We start from the raw sequence: 12,869 nt of genomic DNA, 5'->3' as shown, positions 1-12,869 counted from the left end.
ATTAGTACAGCTTCTATGGAAAACAGTATTCAGATTTCTTTAAAACCTGAAACAGAACTACCATATGAAACAGTAATACCTCTCCTAGGAAAAATCTGGCTAAAAAACCCTAAATTGTGAAGAACAATAGTTCACAACAGCACTGTTTATAACATGCAAGACTGGGAAGCAATCCAAGAGTCCACAGTAGAGTATGGACTTAAGAAGACATGATGATTCTATAAATATGCAATGGAATATTAGTCAGCCACGAAAAAGTATAACACATTGCTATTTCAGCATCCTGAATGGACCTAGTAAATATTGTCAAGAAACTTAAACAAAGACAAAAGTATATAACATAATTTATATGTGGAGTCTAAAGAATAACAAATATCTATATAAATCTATCTATAGATATGTATTGATAGATGACAGATAAATAGGATAGATACATAGATACATGGTAGACAGATCGATCGATAGATAGATAGACAGACAGACAGATAGATAGATTGATTGATTGATAGAGACATGGTAGAGAGATAGAGATATTAGATAGAAAAGACTGAAACAGACTGAAAGATATGGGAAAAAATTTATGTTTACCAATGTGGATGGGAAGGACAATTTTATGTTATGATATTGAGAGATCTAATGTAGTATACATAAAGGATAGAAGCAACAAGGGTAATCTTTATAGATCAGGGAATTATACACAATAACTTATAATAATTGAATGTTAAAAGTATTGCAATAATTTATAGTGCAATATAATCCACCAAGTGGTTGGAATCTCTATGCTGTACATCTGAAACTACACAATATAGTACATCTACTGTACTACAATTAAAAATAAAATATCTCATGTATAATTTAGTCATTTTTCTGCTTATAGAAGCTTCCTTTAATATTGATTTATTTTAACTCTTTACCTTTTATGATTACTGTGTCAAATAATTTCTTTTACTCTTGTGAACATGTTACCAGATTGATGTATATATATTTATTGCCCCTGATTTCCTATTTTTCTCTTTTTAATCCATATAGTAGAGTAGCATTTAAGAACATATCCAAAGAAACATTTGCAAATTTCTCATGGTGTCTGTTAAGCATTTTATTCAATATTTTGCATATTTTTGCCATTTTATATTTCTTAGAAGAGCTCTTTTCTGCACCCCGTGTAAGGTGTCTCAGTTTTGTTTATTTCATCTCATTCAGGTTTTGTTTGTCTGGTAAAGTGTTTATTTTCACTTTATAGCTAAGTGATAACTGTGCAAGGTAGAGTATTCTTGGGTGAGAGATTTCTTTTCTCAGTAGTTTGAAAATGCCATCTAATTTACCCTTGGCCTATGTTTTCTGCTGAGAAATCTGCTGAAGTTCTAATGGGGGTTCCTTTGTAGATTATCATAACATTTTTTGGTTGCCTTTAAAATTTTACTCTATCATGGACTAGCCAATTTGCATATGACATATCTTGAAGGAGGTCTCTTTGCCTTAAAGTTATTGGTGCTTTGCTGGCTCATGGACTTGAATATCAGTTCCTTACATAGTTTCAGGAAGTTATCAACTATTATTTCTTTAAATAAACCATCAGCTACCTTCTAACTTTCTTCTCCCTCCTGCATTTCACTCTAAAGTGCACTTCCTGAAGAAGTCTGATGGCTGTTGTAGAATTTCCTCACTTTTTAATATCTGCATCTCTGCACTCCTCTATCATTTCTAGTTTTGTATTGGTGAGTTTGCTAAACTCTCTTCCACAAAGGCAGTCTGCTCCCAATGTTTTCTGTTGCATTCTTCATCTCAGTTATTAAGTTCATCTGGTCCTCCAATAATGTTTGGTTATTTTATAGTTTCATTCTCTTTGGTAATGTATTCCTTATCAGCATTTAATTTATTCCTAAGCTCACTAAACTGCTATCTGAGTTTTGTTTTTTGTATTGAGTTTCTGTATGACATCTATTTGGATTCTCTGTTAATTATATGGCAATATACCATGACTTTAAGTTTGTTTGCTGAAGGGTAGACATTGTGTGTGTGTGTGTGCATGTGCGTATTTGTGTGTGTCTGTGTCTGTTTCGGTGTCTGTGTCTTGGCAACTGTGTGTGTGCGTGCACTATAATGTTACTGTAATTGGTCATGATCTTGGTAAATTATTGTTGTGAGGACACTAAATAACAGATGTGGAGTAGGAGCCCTTGCTTTTCTTTTCTGGTAGGTTGCAATATTGCAGAATTTTTGGTTTTACTTACCTGAGCTACCTCTGATAATATTTCAAAACGGCACTTTCCAGTCGCTACTGTCTGCATAAAAGATATGCTTTCATTGTCACTTCTTAGACTTCTCGGGTAGTTAATGCCACTGTTGTCACTGGGAAGGCAAACCCTTCCTTTAATTTGATATCCCTTGAGACTCAGTTTACACATTGTGGAAATGTGTAAATATAGGTGGGTATTTGGAATCAGGCAAGTGCCTTTCCCATGTCCAGTTTTGCAAGGTAACTTTTCTCCACAAATATAAATGGGGAATTAGGACAGTGTCATGAATGTCTGAGTGTCTGAAGTATGGAATTTCTGTCTCCATTGTGGTTCCCTCCTAGCTACCTGTGACCATGAGTGCTTGTGCAGTTGGAGGCCGAAGCTGTGTGAACCACTGTGACCCTGTTTCTACTGGGTTCTCTGAGCCTGTGGGCTCAGATACCCTAGTAACTGAGCCTTGGTTGCAGGCACCAAATCTGCTCTTCCCTCAGTTGAGCCTCCTTTATGTGTTTTAGCCCAACAATCTTCAACTTTACACATGTGTTCTGGAGTATTGTTTTGAATTTTAGTTATACTTGTTGAGATGTGAAAGTTTTACAGACTGAAGATTTTAGGGGAGAGACAGAAATAGTTTAAAATTATGTCATTTTTTTCAAAGTATATACTTTTTCATTTAAAAGCTTAAATTCTAATTAGGACATTATAAGAACACTAAAGAAAGTGAACAAATCACCTCCCTAATGTCATAGTACTACAAAATTTTTGATTTTCCTGGGTTATTTTCTTCATTGTTTTCCCACATACATGCACATTTTACTAAAATATATGACTATAATCTCTTTGAAATCATTTAAATTATTAAAATATTTCTCTGTGCTGTAAGTGTAGCCCTGTTTCTTCTCTAATTAATAACTGGTAGCTTGCATATTTCTGTCTTCAACCTCCTTCTTGTCTGTCCCAAAGGAAACCACTAGTTGGTACACTACACATATATATGTGATTCTGTTCCTGTTTCTTTATGATTATTTCTCTTATATCTTTAGTTTCCTCATATAAGTGATAACTTAGAGTGTTTTTCTCAGTATGAATTATTTTCATATATACAACAACCTCTGGGTCCTGTCACATTTTTCCAAATGGAAGAATTTTATTTTTTGATATGACAATGATTAAGTATTTATTATGTTATCTATATCTCATGGGCAGTTGAGTTGTGTTGACGGGCAGTTGAGTTGTGCATCTACCCTTGGCTATTTTAAATGATGATGTTAAGAACATTGGGGGTAATATATCCTTTAAAGTTAATGTTTTCATTTTTTTCAGATTTATATCAAAAACTGGAATTGCTGCACTATATAATGCTTCTATTTCTAGTTTTCTGTGCACTGTTTACACTTTTATAATAGTGGATGCATCAATATATGTTTCCACCAACAGTGTACCTTGGTTCCCTTTTATTAACATTCTTATTAATTTTTGTCATTAGAAGCATTTTTTAATAGCCCTTTTGTTTGCTGTGAGATTATATTTCATTCTGGTTTTGATTTAAGATTTCCTAATGAATAGCAACGTTATGTTTCTTTTTATGTGAATGAAATTCATCCACATGTCTGTTTTTGAAAAGTTTCCATGAAGATCCTTAAAATGTTTTTACGTTGGGGCCTGTGTTTTAAAATATTGAGTCTAATATGCTACATATATATTGTGGATATTAACACCTTGTTGGTCTCAATGTCTGAAATTTTCCTTCTATTCTGTGTGTTGTCATATGTGTTGTAGAATGTTTCCTTTGCTCTGCAAAAGGTTTTACACTTCACACTTATACAAGAAGTAGAATCCCTGTATCATGTAGTACATCTAAATTTTTCTACATAAATTTAAAACTATTATTGATAATTTTCCTTTTTTTTTAATTAAGAGACAGATCACCAATAAATATTGCTATAATTTATCTCAAAGAAAGTTCTCCTCATGTTTTTGGTCAGAAATTCTACAGTTTCAGGTTTTACATTTAGGAAATTAATCAATTTTTATCTAATTTTGTATTCTATGGAAGGAAGTGATCATACATCTTTCTTTTACATGTACTGTCCAGTTTTCCCAGAACTACTTGTTGAAGAGACTGCCTTATTTACATTGTATACTTTTGCCTCCTTAATTGTAGACTAATTGACCATATCTGTGTGGGTTTATTTTCAGACTCTTTATTTTGCTCCATTGATCTATGTGTCTCTTTTAGTGATATATTATGATGCTTTGATTACTGTAGCTTTGTAGTACTTTATAAATCCAGGGAGGATAATACCCACAGTTTTGTTTATTTTTCAAAGATAATTTTAGAAAATTTGGGTCTTTCCTATTTTTGTACAAATTTTATTACTTTTACCCTTTTTTTGAAGAAACATATGGATTCTGTGAGAATAGAAATTTATTAAATGTAAAACCATAAGAAAATGAGTAAAATGCAGAGGATAAATCATATAATATAAAACAAACAATGGATTGCTGTAAAAAATCAAAGGAAATATATATAGAGAAAAATGACAACAAAAACAAAGTCCATGGGGTATAGCAAAAGCAGTATTAATAGGGATGCTTATAAAAAATAATCCCACTTATACAAATAAGAAACATCTCTCTCCTATAACATAATCTTACAAGCAACAGTTATAGCAAAATAAGAAAAAATTTGTTAGTAGAAGTAAAGACAGCTGAAAGGTCAGAACATAAATAAATAAAATAATGATTAAAAGTAGAAACATTCAGTCAAACTAAATAATGGTTTTTGAAAGATAATAAAGTTGATAAAATTTAACCAGATTCATGAGAAAAAAGAGTACAGCTTAATAAGCTCAGAAATAAATGAGAATTTACAGTTTATATCAAAGAAATACAAAGCATCAAAAGAAGATGCAACAAGTTATATGTAAATAAATTGGAAACCCTAGAAGAAATATACAATGTCTGAGAAAGACATAATCTCCATGATGGAATGAGAAATAGAAAATATGAACAGATAACCACCAATGAATTTGAATAAGTCATTAAACAAAATTTCCCAAGAAACAGAATTCCAGACCTAGACAGCTTCACATGAGAATTCTGCCAAACATTTAGAGAAGAGCTATCACCTATAATTCTCAGAGATTTCCAAAAATTTCAAGAGGATGGAAGGCTTCCTACCCCACCTTTCTGTATCACACTACTACTAAAAGTGGAACAAATATATCAAAAAATTGCAGGTTAAATACTACTGATAAGTATTGATGTAAAAATCATCACTGAAATGTTAGCAAAGCAAAAAATACATTAACAGGATTATATATTATGATTAAGTCCATTTAAATCCAGGGATGCAAAAGTGATTCACTACCTACAAATTAATCAATATGATACACCACACTAACAAATTAAAGAATAAAAATAATATAGTCACATCAAAAGAGTCATAAAATGTTTTGAAAATCATTAACTATTTAAGGTTATATTTCTTCTCAAATTGGGCATGAGGAAACATACCTCAACACAGTTAAGGTCATATATGACAAGAACTCAACTAACATGACACTCACTGACTAAAAGCTGAAAGCATCTGCTGTAAGAGCAGGAAGAAGGCAAGAATGCTAACTCTTAGCACTGTTATTCAGTATACTATTGGAAATTCTAGCCATAGCTATCCAAAATTAATGGAAATATAATACAGCTAATTAAGAATAGGAGTAAAAGTATCTGTTTGCAGATGACATTGTTTAAACAGAAATCATATAGATGGCACCTCAAAACTACTAGGACTTATCAGTGCATTTGCTAAAATTTCAGAATGTAAAATTAACATACACAAATCTTGCATCTGCACACTAACAACAAGCTAACAGATAGAGAAAGTGAAGGAACTGTCTCATTTACAGTTACATTGCAAAACAAAAATCTTCAAATATATCCAAACAAGGAGGTAAAAGAACTGTACACAGAAAACTATAAAATATTTATAACAGAAATTGGAGATAATGCAAACAGATGAAAGGATATACTGTGTTCATTGATGAGGAAAATAATATTGTTCAAATGACAGTACAAGCCAAGAAAATACATTAATTATATTCAGTGCATATCAAAATACCAAGGGCATTTTCAGAAATTACAATAAATATTAATAAAATTTACATGTAAACACAAAAGTGTTGAAATCACAAAAAAAGAAAAGAAAACAAAACAAAAAATAAACACAAATATATCTGACAAAGAACAAAGAAGATGTATCACTTTCCCTGATTTAAAACTATAATAAAAAGCTACAGTAATAAAAAGAATATGGAAGTGGCACAGAACAAAGAAAATAATGGAACACAAAGAAAGCCTGAAAATGAAATCAGACAGTTATGGTCATTAAGCCCATTACAAAAATGAATATACAGTGTGGAAAAGTAATCATCAGGCATATGAAACCAGTCAGCATCACTAACCATCAAAAAAATTCATGTCCAAAACACATTAAGATTTTATGTCAGTCCTGTCAGAATGAATATTACCAAAAAGATAACAAATATAAGTGTTGGTGAGGATGTAAGAAATACAACCCTGATGCACTGCTGGAGTGAATGTAAATTTGTGCTGCCACTGTGGAAAAGAGTATGCAGTCTTATCTAAAAATTGAAAATGAAATATAATCCAACATTTCCATATCTGGATGCTTATTCCAAGAAAATAAAAACACAAACTAGAAAGGATAAATTCAAACATATATTCACTGCAGCATTATATATATGTACACACACAGATAAAAATAAAATGGGTTATTACTCAGCTATAAAATGAATAAGTTCTTCATTTGCAACAATTGGGTAGAACAAGAGGGTAATATGCTAAGTGATATAAGTCAGAAAGAGAATGACAAATGTTGTATGATTTTATTCATATTTGGAATTTAAAAGAAATGAACATACCACAACAGAAAAAGAGATATAGATATACAAAGAAACAGGTTGTTCACAAGAAGGAGGATAATGGTGTGAGGAAAAAGAAATATTTGACGAAAATTAAGAGAGAAAATTTTCCAGTTGCAAATTAAATGAGTCAGGGGCTGGAAATGTGCTGTATGGGGAATAGTAAATAACTGTGAAATATCTTTAAATAGCAACATATCATAACGATATATTCTGGTGATCAGTTTGAAATGTACTAAAAATAGCAAACAGTACATTGTGTAAGAGGACTAACACTGTTTATAGATAAAAGTACACTTCAAAGACAAACATACTTATAGGAAAAAAAATTAGACTTGTAGTTACAGAGGCAGGGGTTGGGAAAGGAGGATTTCATTAATGCACTCAAAAGCTACAAACCGCCAGCTGTAAAATAAATGTGTCTTAGGGATGCCCCGTAGGAACATGAAAATTACAATTAATAATGCTTTATGTTATATATGAATGTTGTTAAGGGAGTAGACCATTAGTTTTCTCATCACAACAAAAAAGCAAATTGTATCTCTATAATATTGTATCTAAATGAGATAATGAATTCTCCCTAAATTTGCTATGATATTTATTTCATTATACTTGTAAATCAAATCACTATCCTGTGCACCTAAACTTACACATTATTCCTCACCAATTGTATCTCAATTGAAGCAGAAGGAAAAATGGAAATTCAATATTCAATTATTCCCATGACATGTCACATAATTATTTCTGCAGCAAGTAAACCTGAGTCATGATACACTTATCCTAGGTAAAGATACTAATAAATAAGTGATTCTAATAAATAATACATAAAGATACTAATAAAATAAGTGTTTTACCATGATTTAAACATTCTTCATGTTAACAGCCCACTGCTTCTGCAGGTATCAAAATTTCACTCAGTGTATTCATCTGAGATTAGGGAATGGATACAAATTTAAAACTGGCTGCTCTTGCTGTGTGATAAAGTTCACTGTCTCTGACCGATGGTCTCATCTCCCGACAGCACCTGTAAGAAATGAACATGCTAGGTTGCTAAAAATCTCAGCATGGTAAAATATAAGAACTCCTAAAATTCTTAACTGTTTTGCAATGGGCATGCAATACTGACAAAGACTTGATTTTGGATAACAATGTGGTGTTTTCTCATGGTTGCATTATGGGATGTGAGGATAATCCCTGAGATCCACAACAAAGATTCTAGCTCAAGTTCTGGGCAAAGAAGTGTAAAGGTTCTGCATTATTAGGACTGAGGACTGCTTTCAAAATGATGACTATGCTCACTTTATTCCAGGTAGTCCAAGGAAAGAAAGGTTATTGCAAATTCTAGGTGAACAGGTATAAGTCAGTGGTTCAGTCTCTATAAATTAGTCAAGGGGTGATCAAAGCCACAATAAGTTGTGTCAACAATGAGAATTAGAAGAACAAAGAAATTAGACATAAGCATAAATTAAAAAGGAGACACAGTCCTCTGCTGGGCTCTGGGGACTGGAGAATGTATTTGCCTCAGTCCCATTCAAGGGTTCAGTGGCTTGGCCCTAGCATCAGCTCAGGATTCAATAAACAGGTAACAATTAGTATATTGGGAGAAATATAAACTACCTCTACCTGATCAGAAGAAAATCTGGTGGCTCAATGAAACTATTAATTCACAGAAATTCTGTCAGATGCAGAATAAAAATTTACTGATGACCTAACTAAGAAAAACTTATTTACTGCTTAACAATCCATCTTCACACACACACACACACACACACACACACACACAGTGGAAGACAGATTTGTAGTATTTAGTGGTAAGAGTTCTGTGGGCAGAGCTCAGAGGATAGATTTCAAACACCAGACAACATTTCTACTTTTGCCAATAGTCTAGCTTTTCCGAGGTAGAAAACTATAGATGGAGAAACCAACAATATTTTTCTTTAGGATTTCTAATTTCAAAAGTAAACTGTAGCTTTTGACTTATCAGTATAGAACCTTGTTAAGATGATAATTGTAAGACCCACTGTCTGATAAGAGAGTTGGAAAATAGGTGCTGAACCAGTCCATCTGAACCCCAGCCTTCTAATATAAGCAACAACATAGCCACGATAGAGTTGTGCTGACAAATTTAAAAGCTTGATGATTCTGTGTCTGCTGTCCAGACACAGATCTCCTGCTGCAAGTGGTCTCTTTTCTTCTCTTGTAAAAGGTCATATTGGTGGGATGTTGCAAGAGGTTACCCTGGCCCATTTGCCTTTTCTCCAGATTTTCAAAGGCTTTCTACACAACTGGTGACATATTTTCAGGACTCAATGTTGCCATTCCAGTCTTAACAGTTGACAGTGGCTGCATGATTATGAGCAGAAGCCTTAGACACCCTGACATTGCCTACAATTTTTCCAGCATTTCAGGGCATTTCACATTCTGTAAATCCTTCACCTTTTATTTAAATTGATAGGAAAAAGACAAATTCTTCCATGAATATTTTATATTTCCTAATATCTGCAGAAAATTGGTACTCATGCAGTTGGACAAATTTTTAAATCCACCACCCTCGCCTCCTTCTGCTCCACACATTTTAGGTTGCAATTTGGTTACTGAATACAACCACCCCAACCAAGGGTATAGTACCTCTTTGATACTTCCTGTGTGAAGGTTAGAAGGGGCACAAGTTATGTGGGGTGCATAAACCTTCATTAAATGTTTGCATTAGCACTGTCTCTTCTGGGCAAAGCTCTGATTCTAAGAAGCAAATTAATTAGAAGTCAGTATAGTTATTAATATGATGAAGAGGATCAGCTATTTTGGGGTGGGTGGATGATGAAGAGTAAGGAAAAAATCCATCAAATGAGAATGGAATGCTTTAGGCCTCAGGAGGCATGAATTAAGAAGAAAATAATACTTTGTCTCCTGTAGCTACCCCCACTTACTGTCTTGAGTGACTAGTCCATGGGCTATGGAAAGAGCTAGTTTGTTGTGAAGAGTAAAGACCACAACGAAATAGTGTGAAACCATGAGAGATTTGTTGTTTCAGGGAAGTAGATTTTGCTTAAAGTCAACATGTATTTTTCATTCACTAAATACTAAAATTCATCCTGTGGCAAATGCTGTGCTTACTGTGCTGGTATCCAAGTTAGACAAGGAAAGGGGGATAGACAGAAAACTTCTGAAGAAGGTAGTTTCTGTGCTGAGACTGGGAAAGTCTAAGTAGGTAAAAGGAGGACATCCAAAGTCCAAGGATGAGCTGGAGCAAAAGTGTTGAGTTTGCAGCTAACATACTTGACAAACGTTTGCCTGGATGTATCTCCAGATACAGTGAAACATAGGGATATGCCAAGGTAGTCAGATGCCAGATTTATAAAGGAATGACTAAACTAAGTTCAGTTTGTGTGCGTAGAGTTGGAAAGGCATTAAGAGCCATCCTGAGGACGTAAGCTTGTCTTTGGACGGAAAATAAAAGCAAAATAAAGTATCGACTGAAAATATAGTGTAGACTCTTGAGGGCAGGAAATGAAAGCAACAATTGGAATGCTTTGAGAACAGAACAAAGAAGACAATAGATAAAATTTCTTCTCAAATTCAACCACATGCTGAATGTGCCAACTGAGATTACATCATGTGACATTTATGATTCCAGGGATGACATATTAGAGACCATGATCCCGGGGATGGTTTCTGAATTTATCTCCTTCCAACCAATCCTAACTTAACACATTTAATACTTTCCAGGATGAACCAGAAACCACTTAGTACTTTTCCCTCTCTCCATGTTATAGTCTTCCTCCAAATTCTTCCATTTTCTCTTCTTCCTTACAAGAAATTTTTTAAATTAACTACCATATTGTTCCATTATATGATCATATCAATCAAGTATCTCTTTTTACCTTTAAATTGTAACTTAGTCTCCCATTTATCTCTTAACACTATTTAAAAAAATATAAGGTAAATAGAGGTAAACAACTATGTTTATTTTTCAAATAAGAAAATTGCAGGTATTTGTCCAACATCAATTTTAATCTTTGTTATCCTGCATAATCTGATAGTCCTCTGGTAGATCAGTTGTGACTAAAATGACGTTCATAAACTGAAGATGTCTGATGAGTTGGCCTTGAAAGAGAGTTAGCTGATGTATCAGCAATCAATGGCACTGGAAACCTTGGGTTGCTCCCTGGTTGAAGTTTAGAAAAACGACCTTCATTGGCAGATATGTTGTGATATCTATCTGGAAAAATAGAAGGTTCCACCATCTGTCCAAAATAATTCCTCTGTATGGGATACAAGATGCTGTACTGAGAAGTAGAAGTTGTAGTTGTAATGAAGTTCACAACACGGCTATTTGCTTCAATGTAGCTGCTTTGAGAGTGCCCGTGGAGTGGTGAACTTCTTTAAAATAGCACGTTGATTCACTGCAATTTGTTCTGGTGGTCTAACTGACATTGATGATGGAGGAGAAAAATCAACTCTGATCGGGGTAGTTGTGTCACCAATTATGTGGCTGGTAGAGAGCTTTCTTATTAGAGGCATGTTTAAATTTACAGAAGGTAAAAATGTACTGTCTCCACTAGTGTCACCCACAAAATCAGAATTATGATTATCCACATTACCCACTGCATTATAGTGCTTCTTGTTGAAATCTTCAGCCAATGAAGATACCAGAGAGGCATTTTAAATCACAACTCTTCTTTTTATTCTCACTAAAAGCTGGGGACAGCCTCATTTAAAATTTGGATTATGATAGAACTGCAGCTACAACCAAAGTAGAAAGATTTCAGTAATAATTTATACCAAAATACATCACTAAAATAAGACTAACCTATAAACCTCAGATTTCACGTTTACTATGCAAAGATAATATCATCAAAATATGAACATTCCTGACGATATTTTGAAGTTCCTTATTTGGAAAATAGACATTTAAATAGTATAGTCATCAAATTTATGAAACTAGCATTTGCAGTAATGGTGAATGCCACTTTTTAAAAGCAGCTTTAATACCTTTATTTAGATTTCTGGTAAAATTCATATTTGCAAGCAAAATTTCTTATAATGTGAATACTTAAGTCACTGTCCTCATTTTTTAGAATAAATAAAGGATTTTAGCCTTAGTACTTTTATACAATTTTCAAAATCTCGCTTTACATTTATATTACCATAGGTTGATGTACAAAATAAAATTTTATATATAAGTTACGAAGTGGTAACTAAAGTTTCTGAATACCTTGCTTAAAACAGAGACTTCTTTTTCTTCTGCCAGAAAGTCTGCTAGAAATGCCAATCTTTGGAATTTCTGCCGCACTTTACTAAACCCATAAATGTTAGGCTGTCTAAGTAAATTTTTCATTCTTCCAGTTTCAAATATTCTGAAAGGTGCCTTTCTTTCCAAAACTTCCTTCTTAAAGACATCTTCATCAATCACTATGGAAATTCCATTATCATCCCTCCAGATGGATTTATATTGGTCACTCCCAGCCATTTTCCAGAGTTTTCTTGGAAATGTCAGAGAACAAAAATCATTATCTTCATCTGGTTCAGAGACACAATGTATGTAACATGGCCTTTTAATCAAGGATTCTTCAGACAAAGTCTAAAAAGCAATTTTTTCAATCATAGACCTCAAGTCCAAATCCCCAGAGAATGTTTGATAACACAATAGAGATCTACTGGAGTTTCCTTAACCAGTTGGTCCATCTTA

General features: G+C 33.3%; 1 protein-coding gene across 1 annotated transcript in view; it reads right to left on the bottom strand.

Annotated features, from left to right (window-relative positions):
- The window catches only part of LOC140694182 (heat shock transcription factor, Y-linked-like), a 35,370-nt gene extending 22,712 nt beyond the window's left edge, over positions 1-12,658 (bottom strand). Inside the window, exons 1-2 of the transcript XR_012069922.1 lie at positions 12,396-12,658; positions 8,035-8,204 (exon numbers count right to left, since the gene is read on the bottom strand). The gene's annotated coding sequence lies outside the window, so the exon portion shown is untranslated. The remainder of the gene's footprint in view (positions 1-8,034; positions 8,205-12,395) is intronic.
- Positions 12,659-12,869: the final 211 nt, after the last annotated feature.

This window comes from Vicugna pacos, unplaced genomic scaffold, assembly GCF_048564905.1.
Source record: "Vicugna pacos unplaced genomic scaffold, VicPac4 scaffold_20, whole genome shotgun sequence".
NCBI classification, from domain to species: Eukaryota; Metazoa; Chordata; class Mammalia; order Artiodactyla; family Camelidae; genus Vicugna; species Vicugna pacos.
This window is presented reverse-complemented; position numbering and strand designations above follow the sequence as displayed.